The sequence below is a fragment of the Meriones unguiculatus genome, chromosome 2 (assembly GCF_030254825.1).
Source record: "Meriones unguiculatus strain TT.TT164.6M chromosome 2, Bangor_MerUng_6.1, whole genome shotgun sequence".
In the NCBI taxonomy this organism is placed as follows: Eukaryota; Metazoa; Chordata; class Mammalia; order Rodentia; family Muridae; genus Meriones; species Meriones unguiculatus.
Genome location: NC_083350.1, coordinates 162,422,996 through 162,446,989, shown reverse-complemented (window position 1 = coordinate 162,446,989; position 23,994 = coordinate 162,422,996). Strand labels below are relative to the sequence as shown.

At 41.1% G+C, this 23,994-nt stretch overlaps 1 protein-coding gene and 1 pseudogene across 3 annotated transcripts in view; one reads left to right on the top strand and one right to left on the bottom strand.

Moving 5' to 3' along the window:
* Nbea (neurobeachin) overlaps positions 1–23,994 on the top strand; it is a 525,499-nt gene that overhangs the window by 377,266 nt on the left and 124,239 nt on the right. The window lies entirely within an intron of this gene.
* Positions 242–696, bottom strand: LOC110566793 (large ribosomal subunit protein eL28-like; annotated as a pseudogene).

Here is a 23,994-nt window from a genome sequence, read left to right as displayed (position 1 = left end):
ATATTGGTTCTTCATCCTCATTGTTGGGGGACTGCCAGCCCTTTGCTGCCCTTTGTTTGCGTTTAAGCTTAATGATGCTGATGTACCTATGCGTAGATTAACAGGGTAGGAACCCTGGAGGGCTGAGTCTCTTTCAAGACAGCTGCTGGGAAGTGAGACCTGCAAGGGAAATAAGTGGAAGTCATTATTGAAATATTTCTATTTCTTTTTTTTTTTTATGGTTGAAAAAGTCAGTGGACTCTTTATTGTTTTGGGGGTGTGCTCAGGAGCTCTTGGTGGGGCGGGTCCGTTTCCTCTTCACCACCACAGGCTTCTGGCTTCGCAGGATAGCACTGGCCCTGCGGATGGCAGCCATTCTCAGATCAGGGCGGTACTTGTTCTTTCGGATCATGTGCCTGATGCTACGAGAGTAGCCTGAGCATTCTTGTTGATGGTGGTTCTCACATAAGAAGTGCCGGGTTTCGCTGACTGGATCTGCGTTTCATGACCACCACGACCCCTTTGCCATCAGCCGCGGGCTCCACTCCCACAGTCTTGTGATGAATCAACCCATTGTAGCGCAAGGAGTTTTGGGCCTTCAGATTATTTGGCCCGGTGCTGTATGTCTGCTTGTTCCGCTTGATCAGGAAACTGGAGCAGTTCCGAACGACCATCCATTGCAAATGGGTGGACATGTCGACGGCTCCTCACTCTATCGAAATATTTCTATTTCTGATAAAGGTTTCCTGAGGAAGTCTGGAAAGGCTGTTGAGATGGCCTTCATGTTCCAGAGGTCTGTTTCATTAGCAGGACTTCACTGTGCTGGCATGGCTGAGAGTGACATTTCTTCACATGCCCTCACCAAGTAGCCAGTGATTTAGTGGCCTGTAACACTTTAAATCCCATCAGCCAGCTTTTCTTTCCTGTTGTCGCTGCTTCAGTGAGTGGCACTTGTGTTATGAAGGTTAAGATCTTGGTGGCTTACTGAGCGCATACTAGAATGAGGACAGACACAGCTACCAACAGAAGAAGGCTATAACTGTATAAAAACTGTGCTATAGAAAGTAAGATTCCCAGGTCTCTGCAGGTAGCATCTGCTTGGACTTCTCTTGCCAAAGAACCAGAGCAGAATTTATTAAGAGTTGGCACTTTTATGTATTGATCCCAGTACTTGATATTCTCCATACTTTGAACTTGAGATAATAAACAGATTAAGGGCAAAGACTAGTTTATTGTAGACACTGAAATACCTACATCACTAAACTCACCACTCAGGCTGGTTGAAGAGTATTGGTGGTCCTAAGAGAGTGACATACTCCTAATAAATGCCATACTTAACTCTACACCCTAGGCTTTGGCTTCTTCTCATATGCCAGCCCTCTCAGAGGCAAAAGTTATCTGTAAATTTTATCTCATTTAAAAAGACAGAGACCGTGGTAGAAGAAATAACAATAATGGCTTTCCCCTGCAGTGTGGATGTCCTACAAGCTGCTTGTACTTTTGTCCTCTCAAAAGCACTATAGAGTGGACACTGATGCCTCCATCTTCTTGGTAAGACCCTGAGACACAGGACAACTCAGTAACTCCTATACACTTCCAAAGTGAGGTATCTGGAAAACTGTGCTTTCTTTTTCTTTTGTCCATGTTTGCTGGCTCCACAGCCCAGGCCCCACTTTCTTAGTCCATATCATAAACTCTCTAAGTTTGTTTTCTCAAATGCAAAATAAATATAAGAATATCTACATTGTCAGGCACGGTGGCATGCATCTGTAATCCAGCACTCGGGAAGGCAGACGCAGGTGGATCTCTGTGAGTTCGAGGCCAGCGTGGTCTACATAGTCCAGGATAGCCAACACCTAAGACCTAGATTTCAGCATTTCTGACTGTAGACCCCTGAGTTTATCTAAAATGGTTATTGGATGAATATTTGATAAATGTCTAATTAAGAGAGTAGTATCCATCTTGTTCTTAGTTGGAGACTTCAATTCTGCTAGTTATTTTGACCATGTACTGTAATGCTTATAAAATGAGTGAATTTTTCATTTTTTCTCTCCAAAGAAACATAACTACATTGACCACTTCCAAGTGTGCATCCCTAGCCATAAACCTTTCTCTATACTCTAAGCTCATTTGTCCTGCAATCTCTACATCCTCTCCCATATATAAGACACATTTCAGACTAACATCCAAGCTCAACCCCTATTTCCTCACAAGTAGCAATTCCTTTGTTCACAGCTGCCTTTGCTCTTGCTTTCATACCACATATACACAGCACCAATAAACCCACTCAGTAACTATTCTCTCAAAGTGTCCTTGGCATTCTCTCTCTCTCTCTCTCTCTCTCTCTCTCTCTCTCTCTCTCTCTCTTACATGAACATGAGTGTGCAGACACACACTCATGCACACACATGCAAACACTACAGCAGAGTGTTAGTGTCTTCCTCTTGTTCCCAGCCTGTTTTCCTTGAAACAGGCTCTCTCACTGAACCAGCATGTGTCTTTTCAGTTAGTTGGCCTGCAAGTGCTCAAGATTGCCTGTCCCTGCCCCTCACCCTAGTGCCAGCTACCCTCCTGTCTTCTTCCTGCAATACCCTTTACTCTCACTTCGCAACCTAACAACTAAAATGGAGGCGTGACTGCATGACAGCAAAACAGCTGAGAGTTTTTTTAGCCACAGGCAAAAGGCAGTCAGAGCTAACTGGGAGTGTTTGAGTCTTTTGAAACCTCAAAAATTAGCCCCAGTGACACACCTAATCCAACAAGGCCACACCTCCTAATCCCTCCCAACAGCTCTGTAGACTGGGGACATATATTCAGATATGTTAGCCTATTGGGGGTATCTCATTAAAACCACCACTTCCTCTCTGCCTTTCCACCCTAGACTTTTCCCTGAGAAGAACTGCATTTCTTGACTCCCCTGTGGCTTCCTTTTCCAGGGGACAAGCAGTTTACCTTTTATTTGTCCCTTACCCCAAACACTAGCACGGGACTGTGCATGTAAGAGGGTCTCTGTGCAAACACGGGGTGAGAAATTGAGGGGACAGACTGGGGCATGGAAGTAGTTCAAAGAATAGTTGCTAAGTGATGATTAGGTAGCCATTTGTTTTTTACACAGATTCCAAATTTAACTCTCATTCGTTATTTCACCTTATGTGTAATAGTAACATGTTGTAACTCATTCTAAATGCTGGCTTTCTTATTTTCTCTTCTGATAATTATTAAAAATCAAAACTTGGTAAGTGGGTTGAGAATCTGCTCAGGCATTTCAGACTGTTACTGTGAGCTTGCTCTTATTAAATTAGATCATGAAGCAAGTTTGGACTTTGTACTGGCTGGTTTTGTGTGTCAATGTGACACAAGCTCGAGTGTCAAGAGAGGAAGCTATCAGAGAGGAAGGAGCCTCAGTTGAGGAAATGCCTCCGTGAGATGCAGCTATAAGGCATTTTCTCAATTAGTGATCAGTGGGGGAGGGCCCAGCCCTTTGTGGGTGGTGTTATCCCTGGGCTGGTGGTCCTGGGTTCTGTAAGAAAGCAGGCTGGGCAAGCCATGGGAAGCAAGCCAATAGGCAGCATTCTTCTATGGCCTGTGCATCAGCTCCTGAATCCAGGTCCCTGTCCCGCTTGAGTTCCTGTGCTGACATCCTTTGGTGATGAACAGCAATATGGAAGTGTAAGCTGAATAAACCCTTTCCTCCCCAACTTGCTTTTCAGTCATGGTACTTTTGTCACAGCAATAAAAACCCTAACTAAGACAGAATTTAATTCTTGACTTGTATGACTACAAGTGACCATTTTGAGAAAGTCCTTTGTCATCAGTCTACTCTTAAGCCACTATGCAGCACAGTTCAGATAACTCTTTCATTTACGTAAATTTAAGGGCTTGAGATATTTTCACTTTTCATCATTCACAAGTTACGAACTTCCTGGCATGTGTAAGAATTTTCTAAAATGTACAGTCTTTAGGCTGCTGGTGGGAAGTGAATGTGTTAGACTATTGTGAATCCAGCCATGCAGGCTTACATTATTTTAGTGATTTGTCAGCACAAGTTTGGGAACGTGGAAGAGCAGCCCAGAAGTTCCTGTGTGGACTTAAGCAGGGAACTTAAGTCATTCATTTACCAGACATTTACTCGGTTGTCTTAAAGCTTCCCACTATTCCCTGTGAGACCATCACTGCCTCACATGATTCACAGGTCAGTAGGGCTGCAAACCACAGCCCACACAGGGGCAGTTCCAAGGGAAGAACCCAGTGAATGCGGAAGGACGTACTGCAGAGCTGGGAAGGAGGGACATCCAAACAGCACAAGAACCCCTTCCGAGCAACAGCTTGAAGACTGGGTGTGTCAGTCCTATCAGCGAGCATTTTAGAGCATATTTCTTTCTTTCTACCCTCCTGTTCTCAAGAATCAGGACAACTAGTTCAGCTACCGGCCATATAGCCCATAGCTTCTACACAAGGACAACCCTGTGAGAAAAGCCCCACAAGCAGGAAGAGTATTTGGCTGCTCCTGAGTTGATTATCATAGTTGGGTACAGAAACTCTACCAGTTGCCATACAAAAATAGCCTCATGAGCAAGTTTTCTAGAAAGAACTTAAGTTCCATTTTAACCAATGATGAAGGGGTTATCTGATGAAAAGGTGAATCATGCAGCTGAGTCTGGGGCTGAGAGGAAAGACAGAGGAGTCACCATCAGAAAATGTCCAGAAGCATGAGAACATTTGCAAGGGTGCAGGAAACACTATGTGGTGAGACCAGTGCAATGAAAGTGGGGAGCACTAGCAGAGGAAGGAGAGCCAGAAGGAGTGAATGGAAAATAATGACCAAAGAGGAAGAAAACTAACATCAAACACAAGAGAATGTAGAAGAGCTGAGAGCTGTGTCAGCCATCACACAGAGTCAGAGGGCATGAAGAGTCCCTTGCCTTCCTCATCTGTGTTAGTCACATTGTAGAGACACAACCAGAGCCAGCCAGACTGAAGTAGAAGTAGAAGGTAGAAAATGAATTATAGGATACACTTTCAATAAAATTTGATATAATAGAAATGAGGTTTTGTCAAATGTGGATGCAGGAGAAATTTAAAGAGCTATTTGAGCATGCTTTATTCACAGAAAAAGAAGCTGTTGATGTGAAAGCTGACAGGAAGGGCAATTCATGGAGCTGGCGTGTTTTCATACTAACAGATGGAAATGTCACAATTTTCTTACCACCACAGTTGACACATTGACTGTTTTCTGTGAGGTAATCTGTAGCTATTACTATAGCATTTTATTTACTCTTGTCAGATGTATTAATAAGTGAAGGATGATACACTGGTTTTGGAAACTCAGCCAGAGGTTTCGAAGGGTCAGAAGAAAGGATGTTGCATTGTAGTTAAGGCTAGAGGAGAGCTACTGCTAGCTGGGCATTGAAGAGTTCGCTTTTCTCCTGTCTTAACTGCTTTAGGAGCCAGGTGAGGGCTGTGGAAGAACTGGGCTGTTTCCAAGCATCACTAACAGGAGGAGAATGCGGTGACACTTTAAAAAAAATGGTTGAGGAGTAGAGATTGCCAAGTGCAAACTGTGAATTTGTAACAGCGTCAGTTTACACAAAGTCAGAATTACTGATGCCACAGTTTGTGGAAGACGGGAGAAACAAAATGACTGGATATCCAGGGATGAGGACTTGTGGAAAGCTTATGGCAGAAGGACATGGGGGTTATTTTGTGAGTCGTAACTGCTGGGCTGCTGGTTCCAAACTGATGGGAATCAACTGTAGTCAAGTTGATAAACTGGAAGAAAATGAAATGATGACAGAAACTGCAAGTCTTCTTATTGGTTATTTCTAAGGTCCTTATTGGTTATTTCTAAGGGAGGTTATTTCTAAGGTCCTTCTTAAGAGTCAGGTTATCAGATTTGTAAACCCTCAGGCTGTCTAGTTTAACTTGAATTTCAGACAGTCATTTCATTGGCAGATCCAAACCTAAACAGGAATCCAATTGGGCAGTTTATGTGACAGTCATGGGCAGAGGTGAGATAGCAATGTCGGGAGTTCTTGAGCAGGTGGGTGCATAAGATGTCTGGAAGGTGGAGGAGTAGAATGTGGTAGAACATGGCTTTAAGTGAGCAGAGGTGGCTAGAATCCAAAGTCCATGGGCTTAATATTAAAGTAATAGATTTTCTGTATGGAAATTGAACTCTGGAAGAACGGTAATAACAACTGGAATGGAAAAAGAATAGAATGAGTCCTGCTTTGTGACTGCAGAAGGAACAGGCTGAGTCAGCAGAACCTGCAGAGTGGGGGCGGGGATGCACAGCACAGTCGCCATCTGGGATAGCGGGAGCCAAAGAAGCTTCACAGAACCCTTGTAATTTAGGACTCTGAACACACTTAAAATATTTAATTAAATAGTTCTATCCCGATATCTCAGAATAGTAGAATGAATTCAAATCTGCCTGCAGCCTGGATGACCCTTGGGGCAGTCAGGACACTGATCCTTCTCATGCTGTGCACCCTGGCTCCACCTTTCTGCTGAAGGTTACATGAGAAAGCACTTTCAGGGGTCAAACCTGGCTTGAGGCCAGTGTTACTGAGGGAGGAAGGAGACTGCTGTTCTGGCTGCTACATCTGCGAAATGTAAAACTGACAAATGCTTTTCCTTTGTCTCTGCTTCTCAGGTAACTCCTTTCAGAGAAAGATGCTCTTGGCTTGGGTTCAGAAAGCTTGGGTCTGAGGCTTGAGCTTTCTAGTAAACTGTGTGGTCTTTTTAACTGGCTGTTTCTTAACCCATCTGATGAGAGCTTTGAGGGAGGTTATTTCTAAGGTCCTCTTTCTCCTTTCATTGTTAAATTTTTATTTAATTTTGAAGTCTGTGTACAACAGTTTTTTGACCTTTATAGGTGAATTTCTTCCTCATGTGCAACAGTAAACCATACCACAATTTTAAATATATTAAACATATAATTGAGTTGATTTATGTTTTATCATATTTTCTTCACAATATATCATTTGTTATTTAAGTCTTTAGTTTTTGAGTAGTTGTAAGACAAATTAAGTTACGTATGCGCTGCCTTTACCAGAGCTCATATTGAGGAGGCTTTGTTTCATGCAGTGTTGGTGTTAGGTAGGTCTACTTTACCTTTTCTGTCTTCAAGTGAGCCTTCACAAGAATCTGAGAAGTAGCCTGCCTAGTCTTGAACTTCCAGCCTTCAAAACTGTAGACTCACTTCACTTTTATTACTTATTGATCACTTAGTCTTGAGTATTCTGTTATAGTAATAGAAAATGGATCAAGACACAGCTTTGGGAGTTGGAGAGCTAGCTCAGCAGTTAAGAGTACTGATTGCTTTCCTAGGACCTGAGTTTAGTTTCCAGCACCTGGATCGTAACTCCAGTTCCAAGGGGTCTGATGACATCTTCTGGAACATACAAGTACTTGGAAACACACACAAACACACACCTATACAAAGTTTCAAATTATTTTAGAAATGTCTAAAGACACACGTTTGTGTGTTGATCTTTATATAACTTTAGATCCTTATATAATTTTAGTGGATATTATAAACTGGAAACAAAGTTGCAATGACAAGAAAGTAGGAAAAAGTAATTAATCATGCAAAGTGAATTCCTGGCTTCAGGGTACTAAAAGAAATTATAAGTTTAATCAAGGAGCCAATCATTGAGCAATAATAAAGAACATGAGATATGTTTGAAGACATGGTTGAGGCAAAACTAAAACATTGTGTTATTTGACATCCTCTGCCCAACATTGCTCAGCAAAGTGTCAAAAGGGCATGAAGAAAGAGATACAGGGCAGCCTCACTTCCCTGGAGAGGAAAATGGGTTTAAAATTTAAAACAATTTATATTCTGATAAATTAAGTATCCTATAAGGTCTAGCTCAATCTCTGAGAAAGTGAAGCACATGTGACTATTCCTGTTCCCATGGGGAAGGGCCTTCATGACTTCCTGTAGCTGCCAGCACATGAAGAGATGTTCAAGGCCCATATACAGAACAGCACAGAACTTGCATTATAACTACACGTCTGTATTCCTATTAGTCATCTTTAAATTACTCATAATATCCTATAGGACATAAATATTGTATAAATAGTGGTTCTTAGGTATTTAAGGTATAATGCTAAGATGGGTTATACACATGTTTAGTATAGATGAATTTTTTTTCTGAAATTTTTAAATTGATGATTGGTTGAATTCATGAATGTGAATCCTGTAAGTGCAGATACAGAATGCCAATGGAGTAGTATAAGAAATCATGAAGGGGCTAGGTGTGGGGGTACAAGCCTTTAGTCTAGCACTCAGGAGGCAGAGGCGGAAGTATCTCTGTGAATTTCAGGGAGGTGGTCTGATACTACATAGCACTTGCCTAGCATGCACAATATCCTGAGTTCAAGCCTCACCACCAAACGCAAAAGAAATCAAAACAAAACAAAACAAATCACAAAATATACAAGAGGGTTAGAAATAAAAAGGATGCAAAGAGATATGTCATCTAAATAACAATTATAAAGCATTAGAGTGGCTACACTTAGAACAGACAAAACAAACTTCCAAAAGAGTAGCTAGTCCCAGCACTTGAGAGGCAGAAGCAGGCGGATCTATGAGATTTTGAGGCCAGCCTGGTCTACAAAGTGAGTTCCCCCGGACAGCCAGGACTATACAAAGTAGCCCTTTCTCAAAACAAAACAATAACAAAAAAAAAATAGCTAAACTGAACATTTTATAATGATGAAGGCTTCCATCTGGTATATACCTGACACTAAATTCCAGTGAATATAAAGCATGTCCAAAACAACTTGTGGGAGGAATGAGTACATTTCAGCTTAGCATTTCCACGTCACACTCCATCAGTGGAGGAAGTCAGAGCAGGAACTCAAGCCAGGAACCTGGAGGCAGAAACTGAAGTCATGGCCGTGGAGGAATGTTGCTTAGTGGCTTACTTGCTCCTGCTTTGCTCAGCCTTCTTTCTTATAACATTCAGGACCACCATCCCAGGGGTGGCACCAGCCCATAGAGTGCTGGGACCTCCCACATCAATCATCAGTCAAGAACATGCGGTATAGACTTTGATAAAGGCCAGTCCTATGGAGTCATTTTTTTTTGGATTAAGATTTTTCCTTCCCACATGACCCTACCTTGTGTCAAACTGACATGAAACATAGCCAGCAAAGCACATCCGGCCTAGGTCAGTGTCTTTCAGTGCAGCTTTCCGTGCTTGCACACAGTGGGAGCAGTCGTTTAATGGCATGCCCCGAGTCTAGTGTGGCCCTTGAAAAGAAGCCCCTTCTCCCTGTGGAACTCCCATTGCTCTCAGAGTTACACACAGATCCTACTGGCCAGCTTGTTCCTCCACAGCAGGCTGACTCCTAGCACCTAGGACAAGGGAGCCAGAGGCAGGAGTCCTGGACTACTGACACTAGTTGGAGAGGACAAGGTGACGTATTACTTCCTAATATAAGCAACATCAAGTCACTGTCAGATAACAGAATGTTTTAAAGATCCGGAAGCACGGTTGGTACTTGGCGTTTGATTAAATCATCTCCAGGGAAATTTGAAGAAAGATACAGATCAGAGGCCCAGGCTCCCTCTCAGGTGTTCTTGCTTCTGGCCTGTTTCACTTCACAAATACACCCAGAGCTATTTTTGCTTAAATCTGAATATTAATAAAATTTATATTAAAATAGGAGGCTGTATTTTTCAGTCCAATATATTATATGTTCAGTTCTTATTACGGTTTAAGGAAATGGTAAATGTGCTTGCCAATGCAAATGTTGGGCATTAAATTCCCTATTAAGTTTTAACTCCTAATATTACAGTTGGCCATGCCTAGTCCAAGTAACATACATCAGGTTTTATGGTTTTTCTGTTTTGATTTTTGTTTTTTGAAACAGAGTTTCTCTGTGTAGCCCTGGCTGTCCTGGAACTTACTCTGTACACCAAGCTGGCCTTGAACTTGGAGATCTGCCTGCTTCTTCCTTCGGAATGCTGAAATTAAAGGCATGTGCCACCATGCTTGGCTGGGTTTTATATTATGAATGAATTCTTCATGACCTGTTGGTTGGTATTTGTGTGTTCTGTGTGATTTGAAGAAAGTTATTTAGTGAAATGTGTATAGCCATAGTAGGCGATTGATAAATAGGTGTTATTCCAGGCCTTGGGTATGAAACTGAAGTTAGTAATTACTTGTAGAAGAAAGTCTTGCCATAGCAAGCAGTTTGGAGTTTGGGCTTTTATTTCTAATGAGAGAAGAGGCTCTTGACATTGCATTCTACAGAAAAGCATCAGATCTGTTTACCTTGTTGAAATTCAGGTTTTTGTATTTCGGTGTCGGTTCTTTGGTTTTGGCATCACTTCTGAAGTGTCTGTTCACTCCCTCAGTGGATGAATGCTGGTGTTGACACCACCTAACAAGCAGAGATTATGTGTTTACAGAAGAAGTAATATGATAGGTCAGGTCTAGGAGGCACTTCTCAAGAGCTTGTGCATAATGAGGAGCTGGCGGGGAGGGCAGAGCTGACACTCTGGAGGGCCTTGTTGACACCTGCCTCTCTTCTCCAAAGCTCTCTTGATCATGTTCAGCTGCTCTGTTCTCATGTGGGGAATAATAGTAGAGTAAAGCTGCTTTTCGGTCTCATTTTTCTTGCTAATTTACACATTCAAGCCATTTTTTTGTTTGCTACCCTTATTTGCTATTCCCTTTTGTCAAGGCGCTGTTCTCTTTCTTGCCTCGGGCCTATGAACTAATTTGAGCTTCTATAATTACTTCATGTTTTACACCTGTCTGCATATCATGCACCCCCTTCCTCTGCACTTAAGCTGTGTATTTCTTTGCAAAAAAGCTGGATTTTATATACAAGAACTCCTCGTTTTCTGCCCTCAGATATGGTAGTGAAGAAACACAATGAAACTGTTGCAGTGCTTTTATCTGCAGCATGGCTGACCTCCACAATTCATGAAGGACAAATGGACGCTGTCTGCTCAGACAGCTTGTGTTAAGATGTTGTGGAGCAGAGAGGCTGAGCTTTGTCCTCATGAATGAAGCGATGGTTGTAGTCATTTTAGAATCATTAAGGCTCTGAATGCAGCGTCTTGCCCTGCAGTGTGTGCTCTGTGGCCACCCCTCTGCTTTAATAACAGCTGATTAAATTTGGGTCAAGCGCACTCTGAAGAGCATTACAATGAAGAAACTGTTGTAAAAGTTACCTGTTTAAAAAAGGCAATTGATTAGATGTTTAACTTAAGTGACAGCTGCAATTCATTTTCCGTTCTTGATGCCGTCTGCAGCCTGGCCACCTTTTATAATTTGGGCTTCATTCTTAAGAACACTTGAATAACCCAGGGTTGCTTTCTACTTGAGCCTGCTCCAATCCAATTAGGAGTTTAACAAGGGTCAAATTAAGGAGACTTTACACTCCATGTTTGCATCATTAGTCATAAGACTGTTAGGTGAGCTTGTGACTGTGTGTCAGGCCCAGGGGAAAGGCTGTAGTATTGGACAGGCCAAGACTGTTATCCAGCATGTGCTCTGCCTGTGGGCTGATGGAGCTCAGCAGGCTAGCAACAGTGTTCCTTGTCAGGTGCTGGTGTGCAGTTGTTGGGAGAACTTGCCTAGCTGGGCCGATGAAGACTGCTTTCTGTCTGTTCTCTTCCTCCTCGGGCAGTTTGTTGTGATTGGGCAGGCTGCTTGGGAAGGGAGGAAGTTAAACCTCTTGAGCACTCATTATTTTTGATGAGCTGACAACTATCTAGCTCCTTTCTCTCCCTGCTCCTTCCTGCTTTTTTTTTTATTATTTTGAAACATATTATTTCATCCTGTAAAACATTATCATAGGACATGAAAATTCAAGACTTTAGAGTTTAGTGTAGTAAAGGTCTTATGAAAATCACTTCCCTGCCATTTGAAAGCAGAGTTCAGGAAGGTATTTTTAAAATTTGCGTTACTAAAGATATCATTTTTCGCCATTTTTCTGACCATTTCATCAAATTATATTTGCAGTCGTTAATGTGCATCCGTCACATTATGTCACTGTGCAGAGGAAAATGACCTGTTTCCAAAAAGAAAAGACAACGGGATTCTGCTCAGCAGGGCTTGCATGTGTGAGCTATTGCTGGGGACTGCTGGCATGCCCAGGAGCAATGCTTTGTGCCAGAATACAAAGTAAAGACTTATCTAAAAATAACACTTCCATTGTTCCTTTCTTACCTCCTCAGCCCATTAACAGGTGCTTTAGTATCATGAGAGTTTTCATAGTCTAATCCCCTTTCAGAAGCTTTTCAGAATAAAAGCCCTAAATGGTCCTCAGTATTAATTGGATGTGACTTCTGTACAATGTGATTTCAAGCTCTCAGAAGCACATTTTCACTGCTTACCCTTTTTCAGTAGAGCAGAGTGTGGAAAATGCAAGCTACTGTGTAATGTAGTCTTGAATGTGAATCATTTTGTTGTTCCCTTCCATTGTTTTCCAGTTTAAAAAGAACTATTGTCTCTGATATGACTGTTACTCCTTAAAAATATTATTTTGGTTGTAGACTTTAAAAATGTATTCTCAATGTTGATATTTTTCAAAGCTTCACTTGAGTCTTGGCTTTGCCAAAATTAAGGGACATGATGAAGTTTGCCTGGCACAAAGCAATCAGGTGTAGTGGTGTGATGCCATTACATCTTTGTTTGTACCACAGTAGCTTCTCACTCAAGAGTCTCTAGTATTGTCATCTCGTCTTTCTCTCAGGCCCAGCCTCATGGCTAGTGGGACAAAGGTCCGAGTGAGATGGAGAATAAAGCTTGGGTCAGTACCACCCTTTCAGGCACTGGGTCAAAATTCCCAGAGTCTGACCTCATGATTTATTCTTCTTACACATGTAAGCATAGTAAACATTTGGAAAAAGGTTTCCGTGTGACAGTTATCACAACAAAGCTTTAGGCAGAGCTACATAGAAACTTCCTAGCAAAATAGCAAAGCACCTGTGATCTTTATTAGAAAGAATGATTCCTACCAACTGATAAACAGAGCTCAGGACAGGACCTAGAGAGGAAGGATTTGTTATAAGCCTTTGGATAGAATCTATTGGTAGAGGGTGCAAAAGATGGATTCAATTTGCTGAGAGGCAAAGCTCAGTATTAGGGCCTAAACAATGTTCAAGGTATTGGGGGGTTCAGGTGGAGGCTGGCTCCTAATAGAATAGCAATGAATCACCAGGTTGTTTGATCACTGTCACTCTGGCATTCCAAGTGACCAGCAATCATTCATTTCCCTCTGTTGAAGAAAGCAGATTCACATGATTGACAGTCCTGCTTTCTTCAGGGCTTACTCTAAGCTTTGCTTCCTACAACCTTGTCCTTGTGTTTTGTTGCTTTACATACATACACATGTGCCTTCTGATGCATTAATATCTGGCAAACATAAACCTTATTGTCTACAAATAATTTAATTCTGGTCCTGTGCATTCCATGCAGAATTCTATTTCATTGCTGTGTTATCCATCAACCTTGTTTCAAGAATGGGAATTGGATTCTACATTCCATCACTGACTCAGTATTTGTGTTCTCTGTGAGGATAGACAGCTCTGTGGATGGATGTACACGTGTGCACGCATTCTCCATGAGGACAGATGTCTCTGTAGTGTGTGTGCATGTGTGTACACACGTTCTCCATGAGGATAGGCAGCTCTGTGGGTGTATATGGGTGTATGTGCACATTCTCTATGAGGACAGATAGCTCTGTGGTGTGTGTGCATGTGTGTACACACATTTTTTTATGAGGATAAGCAGCTCTGTAGGTGTCTGTGCATGTGCATACACACATATAAACATCTGTTTATAGGCAGAAATGGTAGTCTATTTTTAACAGATACCTTGAGCATTTCTCTTATGAAACCAGGGACCAAGTCAGTGATTAAGAGAACTTGTGTCCTGCCCTCTGGAACTTTAGTGAAGGTTTGAAACAGGCCAAAATCAAGTAAGCACACAACTTGGTGTCCATGTGCCACTGTGAGGGAGAACACAGGCACTCAGAGGGTGACAGGGCAGCTAGCTCAAGGATGCCTCCCCTGAAGAGCTTGCTTTGAGCTCACCTGCTAAAGGCACCTCACTGCTAAAAATGTCTTATTTCTTTCTAAAAAGTGCATAGGCTTTTGACACTTACAGCCCTGATAGTACATTAACACAGGAGGGTAACAGAAGCTATTTGCAAAGAGTCGCCCATCAGTATACATAGATCCAATGGGAAATTCATGGAAGCTGAAAGCAGTCCTCATGCACAGGCCAAAAATATCAAAAATTCCAAAAATATTTTCCCCTTGATGACAATTTCTCTGGGTTTTATTCTCTGTTGTAAACAGTTTGTTCCATCACTGAGCTGTGTACTATGTTGGAATCTTCTATCCTAGAATCAACAGCCTGTTCTAATCAGGTCTCCAAGACTGGTGAGAGCCACATATCTGCTCTGCTGTGGTGGGAAACCTAGAATCAGAAACCTGTAACTGCTCCACAGAAGTGCCATCTGTCCCAGCCCAAGAGCCTTTCACACCTTGCTATATGCAGAGACAATGCAGGAAAGAGGCTTGTGCTTAGAAATAGAGCTGGAGAAAGTTTATGAATTGCCATAGGTTACCTTCATTCCTCTGTGGGATCTAAAAATGAAGAAAAGAGAATATGAAATAAAAAAAAATAATTAAGTGTTATGACCATCTAACACCATTGAAATTTGGCTTCTGGGTATAAATCTTAGGTAATGCTACTAGTTTATTTTCTTTCCTGTTAACTCCAAAGTCTTTTTTTTTCTGATAAACTTCCCTATAATTCCATGAATCCATAGTAGTTTTTGTTCTCTCCTTTCTTACCTATGTAGTCTTCAAGTACATCATGTTGTCTTGACCCAGAAGGTATCCAGGATGTTTACTATCTCTCTCCATCTATGTAACATGAGCTGGTGTCTCCTGGACATTACTCTAGATGGATACCCTATCCTGTGATAACATTCAGAAATGGCTTTATTAAACCTGCCATAGTTTTTTCCCCCATCACAACCATTCATCTTGGTATCTTGTGTAAAGATCATTTTACAGTTTATCTTGTAGAGATGACAGGAGTCTTTAAAAACTTAATTATCTTTGTTGTTTTCTCAACATGGGTATTATCATCTGAAGCAAGTCAATGGCTATCACTGGCCAAATACCTACATACCCAATTTTGTCTTACCAGCAGCACAGCCTTAAAGATGAGGGTGGTCCTCCTGTTTGAGAGATGAAGAAATAGAGGTTCAAGAGTAAAGTTCAGTCGTATACTACATAATGATATTTGGACATACCACATATAACATGTAAGATGTTGCAGAGGTCTGTCATAACCTTCTTAGTTTATGTACATACACTATATAATATTTACACAACAAGGACTGGCCTATATGTATTTCTCAGAACATGGAGTCTCTAAAGCACTAAAGTCACAAGGCTGTAAATTAGAACTGTCTGTAGAATTTTGATTTGCCTAACATTAAAGTCTGTTTTGTGACTAGTGCTTAAAAAGGCCTGGCGAGTAGAGACGTGGCGCATTCAGGAATTTGAAAGGTCTTTAGTGTATTAAGATGTGAGTCAGGATACTGACAGGAATCAGGGTGGCCAAGGCAGTACTCAGTTTTGAAGATTATAATACATATGCAGGAATTGACATCTTACCATTAGGTAAGGAAGCTGCAATTTACTTTTGGGCTGGAAATGTGGCTCAGTGGGTGAGGTGCTTTCTATCAAAGCATGAAAACCCAAGTTTAGATTACCAGGACCCTCATAAAAAGACACACATGCATCTGTAACCCCAGGTCTGGGGGTTGAGACAGGTAGATCTCAGGCTCTCCAGCCCCTGAGACCACTGGGTCTAGTTAAAACAATGGTCTCATGTTTTGTGAGAGACTATCTTGGAAAATAAGATGAAAAGCAATAGAGGAAGGCACTGACATTGACCCCTGACTTTCACATGTGTTTATACTGGTGAATACACATAAATACCATGTGCATAAATATCACACAAACACACATATTGTATTAAAAAGTAATAATTACACTTGACTTTAGTATGATGAAAATATTTGAAAACAAGAATGCTGAGTTTTCAGTGTCATATGAAACAGCATGAATGGTTAAATTTGGGAGATTTCAGGAATTAGACAAATAGAAGTTGCCTACCACCACTTGTTCTGAGAGAGCATCTCACCATGTGGTCCAGGCCGACCTCAAGCTCTTAGAATCAAGCCATTCTCCTGCTTCTGTCTCCTGAGGAGCTGGGTCCTCAGCACATGCCACCATGATTGGCTCTGGATACAACCTGGGAAATGATTGCCTGTGGGAAGGGAACTGATGAGAACCCTTGCTTTTCTAGCTGAGTTATTGGCAGTGTTCACTGTGACATCAGTAATGATCCTGACAAGACTCTGATCACAGGAGTCTGGAGTGGGAGTGGAGAACTTAGCTGAAGACACAAGTGACACGCAGAAACTAACGTGGTGTTGTGTGAACAGAGGGGTTGTTTTGAAGTTTCCCACTACTCTGAGGATCCAATACTAAAATACCTAGGAGCCTTGACCAAATGGCTATGAGTGAAGAGGGAGCCATCATGGCTTCCAAGAAGGGATATACCGTGTGGTGGCCTAATGCCTAAAGGTCTAATTATGTTGGCAGTTGCCCTTGTGATTTTTGTTTGCCCTGTGTTTAGTGAACTCCTGCCTGACCATGGTTCTAGCACTAGAAACGAAGCCCATGTCCTTGGTATCCTAGAGGAACAGCCTGACATGAGGTAGTCTCTGTTTCTTTAAATGGTGGACACAGATGTGGTGCTTTATATTCACAGATCCTGAGTAGGACATAATAAGCCAGGAAGTCAGTCCTGTATTCAGAGTTGCAGACGGTAGGGGAGAACTAACGAGGTATATGAGGGATGGGCCACAATAAGTTATTAACAGGTGCGTGAGTGGTTTCTGTGCAGAAAGCCAAGGGAACCCTCCCCCTGCACATACACATGAGTGTGTGCTTATACACATACATGTGGTTCATGTGGTCAGAGGGCAACTTGCCTAAGTAAATACATATTAAAATTATTTTCAGAATGACCAACATTTTAGATTTTGTTTTCTGAAATTGCCAATATTTAAGTAAATCACAATTATTTTTTTAAAGTTCCTTCAATAGAAGTTCGAACTATGCACAACTAATTCAGTTTTTATGTTTTTTTTTGCTAGTTACTGTTTATGTAAAATCAGTTAAGAGGTTATAATACAAAATATGAAAATGAGTTAGATTGAGATGGCATGAGGAGAGTGTCAAGAGCCCCAGATGTAAGATGCCAATGACTGAGTTCCTATCTAACAACGTACTAGACCTGTGTAGTGACAATTTTGGAATTTTGGGTTCTTTCAAAAACACAGAAACAGTATAAGAATATGTTTTCATTTTAATCCCAGGTGTAGGGATATGGAGCTACTTTGCAACAGTTGACTGATTTGCCTTGTGCTCTAACAGAGGCGTGATTTTGACAGCTGCAGCCTGCGATTGTGTAATGTTTAGAATTCTGGGGACTTTTCAGAGGTTAGATAAATGATAGGGCCCCATGAGTCTTGGGGGATTGTTGGTTGGTTGTTGGTTGTTGTTGGTCTTGGTTTATTAAGTAATTGTACACAAAGAAGAAACAATAAAAAATATTTAAATATCTTGACATTGAAGAACAAACTTGCCCCAAGGAACTTTATGTCCCTAATCAGCAGGAAGAGATCTAATGATAACATGACTCCCAATGTGACCCCTGAACTTCTTCAGGGATCTCTTTCCTTTCTTCTCTATTCTTTTTTTCTCTTTTATGGAATGTTAGGGGGTTGAAAGGGTAGAAGAAAAGGGGTGGAGAAGGGTGGAAGAAAGAAGAAACCACAAAGCAGCAAGGACCAGCTACAAGCAAAGAAGAAAGAAGTTAGATTCAGGGATCTCTCTCTCCCTCTCTATCCTTCTTTTCTCATATCTAGTGATAGGAGGTGAAATCAGGGAGATAAAGGGTGGGAAAAAGAATAACCCACAAAGCAGCAAAGACTGGTTACAGACCTGACCAGACCCTAGAGAGCCCCGTGTAAATCCAGTGGCTGACAAGTTGTGAAGAGAATGTTCTAACAGGGTGTTGAGGCTCAGCCAACGCTCAGCAAGTATTTCCTCTTCCTTCTTCTGTTGTACCTCTTTCCTTATTCCCAACAAGTCAAATGTTAGTTCCAGAGCATTCAGGCATCACAGCAAGCATGGCACCGCAGTAGCTGGCATACCTCAGGCTTCCAAGGTCACTGCTCACAGTCCATGGCAGAGAGGAGCAGCAGAGTTCATACAACATGCGGTGATATACACATCACCATGTTAATATTATCTGTGGGCTGGGATGTGCTCCAAATGCATGATCTCATCAGCTGTTCCAGAGGTGCAGAGAGTGTGACATGAGTCTAGGTGGACCTCCTTTCACCTTATTAAGTGTAAGTGAAAACCTCTTTGAAGTATTTCCGTCCTTTTACTTTACTGCTCTGTAACATTACTCCAGACAAGCAAGCTCTACAATGGCTCCTCCAATTCTCTTTTACCCCTCATGGTTTTGTTCTCCCTCATACAGAAATCCTCCAATAAAAACAGCCTAGTTGCTTTCAAAAGTATAACAGGAATAATTAGCAAGAATTTCGGTTTAAGGAGAAACCTCCATTGGAACTCCCTGTTTGGGCCAGGCTCTTAGGTATTCACACTCAGAGACTGGAAATAAAGGTCAAAGGCAGTTTGAAATCATTGAGTTGGAATTTCATGGATTTAAGTGAATCCTACTTGGTGCAGTTGGGCATTCAACAACCTACTGAAGCAGTGCTTTCCATCATACCTGAGCACTTGCTCATCCAATTCCGAAATCCCTTTCCTACCCATGTGGCCCTCAGATTTGGCACCTGTTGGCCAGTTTGTCCTTCTAAAGCTGTCCTAAGCCGTCATGCACCACTCTTCCGAGTTTCCCCCATTGTTAATCTAGTCTGCCAACATCCTCTGTCAACACTTGTATATTTCAAAGATTGGCAAACTGGGGCCAGTTCCAAGGATAAAGACACCTTTCTCCAATTCTGAGGACTGCGTTTGATCTGCAGAACCAACTCCTGTAACTGTTGCCCGATCCCCCCATTTGCACCAACATCACACACACACAAATTAAACAGATATCTTCATGACCCTTGCTTGTGACAGGACTGCAATGTACTTATTCTGTAGAATAACTATGCTGTTTTAGATATAAAGCATGGAGCTGGAAGAAATTTTGGTCACATGAGGACCTTTATATACAATCTTTATTTCATTTATTAAGTATTAGCAATATGCAATGCTTTTCTTTCATGATGTCTTGACTTTTAATACTCAGTTGACTGAAAGGTCTGTGAAGTGGAGGACTTTAAAAAACCAACCATGAAATACTGAGTTCAGAGGAAGGAAATACATTTACCAGAGAAAGAACAAAATGGTCAGTATAATTGATATTGGATTTGTTTTTCCCATCATCTAGTACTGTAAAACCTCATCAGGCACAATGACAGTGTAGATATCCATTCTATAATACTGTAATACAGTGAAATTTTACTATAGGAACTCACCAGTGCTGACCACACTTTCTGGTAAAGGCAAAGCAACTCTCTCTTGTATCACACTGCCTAATTCAACCTGCTCTTACCTGACATTACATCATTCCTTCACTTTATTACCTGCTGCAGAGTAATCCTCTTTCTTATCCCATACCTTCTTTTCCAAGAGAATGATTATATACACCATGTTATTAAGTATAGCAGTCGGACTGATTAGCTTACTGAAAACACTTAATTGCAAACAACTAGAGAAGTCCAACTTGGAATGTGTCTTACACGAATACCCTTACTAAAGTTTTTGTTGTAGTTGGAATTAATGATTAAATCCAGACCATTTTCATCTAAGCACACATTCTACCAGGAAGTTGTATCTCCCCCCAACCCTAATAAGTTTTTTTTTTTTGTTTGTTTGTTTTGGTTTTTACTACCCATGTAGACACCTGATGTTAATTATTACCTTTGCTTTTTGTATAAAAGACTGTTATTAGTGACTGTTATTAGTGGAGTAGAAATCGAAGTTACACTTTTCTGTAAGTTTGCATTAGAGAGGACTCACACAGACTTATTCTCCAAAAGAAATCTTAGCCCCACTCAGGGTCAGCCGCCTTCGACCCAGAGAAGAGCATGTCTGATTGCATGCGGGTTGATGCCCCAGGTCCCGCCTCTGAGAAAAAGGTATCGGACGGGTCTGATGCTCTTTGGGTGGATGACACCTAGAGGAACATGAGTACAAAGTCCCAATTTATTTCTAATATCAGAGATCAGACCTCTACTCTTGCCTGATGCGTCTAAAACAAAAAGGGGGAACTGTAGAGAGCTGTGGAATGCTGTGCCTTAAAGATGGAGCTGGTTTCTGCCTTCCACCTTCCCGATGGTGAGTGCTCTCTGTCACGAACAATTCCACATTTGGCTAAGGCTGGGGATCTGGCTTGCTTCCATGTATGTGGACCTATCTGCATTGCCCACGTGGCACGCTGGGGTTGGCTACCCAGAGGCTATATAAGCTGTGGGCTGGCTTTCCCCAGGGTCAGATGATTGTTCAAGGTTCCTGAATAAACTGCATTGAAAAAAAAAAAAAGAAAAAAGAAATCTTAGCCCCTTGTTTATCCAGAAATGAAATGTTCCTGGATGTAGGCAAACAATTTAAGAAAAACAACAAAAAACTCTGTTTCCCACACATTTGTCAGCCTCACTCTAGTTTTCTAGTTTTAAATTGTCAATGAAAACATATGATTTTGCTTTTACTTTCCAGCACAGGCCAGTTTCACTCTGAGTATTCTGCAAGTTAAAAGTTGAACACACATTTGCCCAGTAGCAATTAAAATCTTGGCTGAGTTGAATGATATTTACAGAGGACTGCCTAAAGGTTAGGAAGAACATTCATTGCTAAAGATTCTGTATTCTTGATCAACAGGCACTATGGCCTTTGAAATGGCTTTCCGTTCTTTCTTTTCTTTCTCTCTCTTTTTTTTTTTTAGATTACATTGAGTAGACCATACAGACATGGTTACACAGTACTATAATCCCAGCACTTGGGCTTCTGAAGAAAGTGAAAGGAAAGGGGAAGAAAGAGGAGGATAGAGAAAAGGGAGAGGGGTGATTTTTTTAAGGTTTATTTATTTATTATGTATACAATGTTTTGTCTGCATGCACACCTGCATACCAGGATACAGTATCTCTTTATAGATGGTTGTGAGCCACCATGTGGTTGCTGGGAATTGAACTCAGGACCTCTGGGAGAGCAGCCCTGAGCCATCTCTCCAGCCCCAAAGAGGGGAGATTTTATATAAGGGCATACATATATACATATACATATATACACATACTTATATATGTATATGTATATATATAAGTATATATGTATATGTATATATATAAGTATGTGTATATATACACATATAAATGCTGTATTATTTACACATACATATGTAAATATATATATATATTAAGATTTACAGGTTTGACTCAGCTCTAGAGATCAGCTGCTTTCCACTGTTGGTTCATAAACCAAAACTGCTCTTTTTGGGAGTGCATTTCCATCTCTTCCAACAAGTAATTGTCTTGTGTTTATTCATAGCTTTGGTCTCCCTGAGTTTCTAGCTTGCAGGGCCCTATCTTGGCTCTCCTGAGATCTCACTTATGTAGTAACATTTCAGCTTTATCCCTGCTGCCAGTCACAATTCCTCTTTTGCATTTTCTATTTCCAATTCCTTACAAAGAGCTCATGTGGTCAAGCTAGAGTAGACCTCTTGATCACTGCAATTGTCTCAGCCTGGGTAGGCCTCTACTGCAGTAGGTTCTGAAGACCAGAGTCCTTGAGAAGGCAGGTGTGGGCTTCCTGCTTCTACCTTTTTGTAGGACTGATATTTCTAAGTTGTGCTTTCACTGAAACTCAGTGTCAGGATGTTGTGAAAGTAATCATCCCTTATCCTATAACAGTGCTCTCTTTGGAAAATCCCTGGCCTACATTTATTTCTAGCTTTAGTCTTGGGAATAATTATTCTTGAACTGCCTTGTTTTGATCGTTTTAACTTTGTGCTGAAATTATTAGTTCTTTTCCCCACCTCCCCATTGGGAGTTTACACATTTGTGCCGTATACACAGGGGGTTTCAGTTACTCTGCCATGTTCTTTTGTGTGTTTATTATCAACCTCGTACCTTGATCCATTTTGAGCTTTCTGTTAGTATATCTAACCCAACTTACATTTTATTTATTGCTACATAATCAAAAGGTAGATAATAAAATATATAAATTCTAACACACTCAGGGACACATTAAAGTTTTCAGCTCATTTTTAGTTAAATAGCATTTTTTAAAATTTTTGAACAGTAATTTTAAAGTATCAGCCCATTATGTTGTTCTCTGTTTATGAAATTTAAGTCAACTAGTTTTTTTTTAATATATAATTCTTACTTAGAAATACCTTTCAAGTAAGTTGTGACATTTGGATAAATTTCATTATACAAAAATCATTTTGACATAACTTTGTAACAGATTTTTGTTCTGAGGAAGGTTTGTATAATGAAGTTAATATTTGTTTTAAGCTGTATGGCCTTACCCTCTTTCTGAAAAAGCAGTCTGTGCCCCTAACAATAACACTAAGGAAGTATTTCACTTTCCCGAGGCTCAGTTTATTACCTTCTCCTTTAAAAGAGAAAGAAACTGACATGAGCTTTATATAAAAGCACCCTTAGGGGTAGAAAGTGAGGGAAGGCTGCATGATTTTATAGCAGACAAAATGTCGCTTGCATTTTGCTGGTCAGTAGTTTGATATGCTTGTTTGCTGATGTGAAATGACGAGGGCTTACAAAACAAGGTTTTGTTTTTTAGCTGCCTGTGGACCTACTGGGGCCTAACAGAACCTAGTCAGCAGGTCATTAACTCTGGAGAAAACAGCTTGCATTAATATGCTCTAATCCGGTATAATTAGTCAAATTACTGCACGCCGACCAGCTTGTCATGTGTTGTCAGACTTGGCATGCACACTAGATTGCCTGGGTCCCTCTGGAATGCCACCCTCAATCAGGGAAAACTGCTCATTTGTAGTGGTCTTGAACTCTGGAGAGAAAAGCCCCTATGCAGTGGTCAGAGAGGAGCTTGCCTAATTCTTAAAAGTTCACTTAATTTTTCAGCAAAATAATTTATGTTTTGGTGATTCAGATGGAAGCCTGTTATGTGCACGGGCATGTTTTCTGAAGCACATCTATGCAGAAATTCACATTAGTACCCAAAGAGATCCTAAATAAATCATTGCCAGTTGACCAGCTCCGTCCAGTGTTGGGGGAGTATGTTTGTGCATGTTTGTGTATGTGTGGGTTATTTTCCAGTAGGGTGAGAGGTTATTAAACTCTAAAAGGACCATATTAGCATAAATTTACAAGAGCTCTTGTTCTGGAGGCATGATAAAAACCAGTGTTACCTTTGCATTAACATTGACTCGCTTGTTGTGCTTTTGGCAATGACAGATAAGTCAGCGTAATTCCCCATTGCAACACAAATGATGCTCCAGATTCCAAACGCATCCTGAAGATGTCACTGACAATAATCTTCAAAGAGCGGCCAGTGAGAGTGGGCTGTGTGTTTGTAGGATGATATACTGCAAATGACAGGAAGAATTATGTGAGTGGAGACGAATCTGTAACATATTATTAAGCAATTTCACGAGAATAACAGGGATAAAAGGATAATGGATGAGGGTGTCATTATTACCTTCATGTAGTGGGAAAGCAAAAGCAAAGGTAGAGAGACAAGATTAATTGAGGAAGGCCGAAGCGTTCATTGCTCATCAGCTCCTTTGTGCTTCCTGTGTCTGAAATTCCAGACCAGAGAAAAGGTGGCCAGAAGCTGCGCTTGCTGTGGCTGGCAGTAAGGCGTGCAGGCCGAGAAGGCGCTTTTTT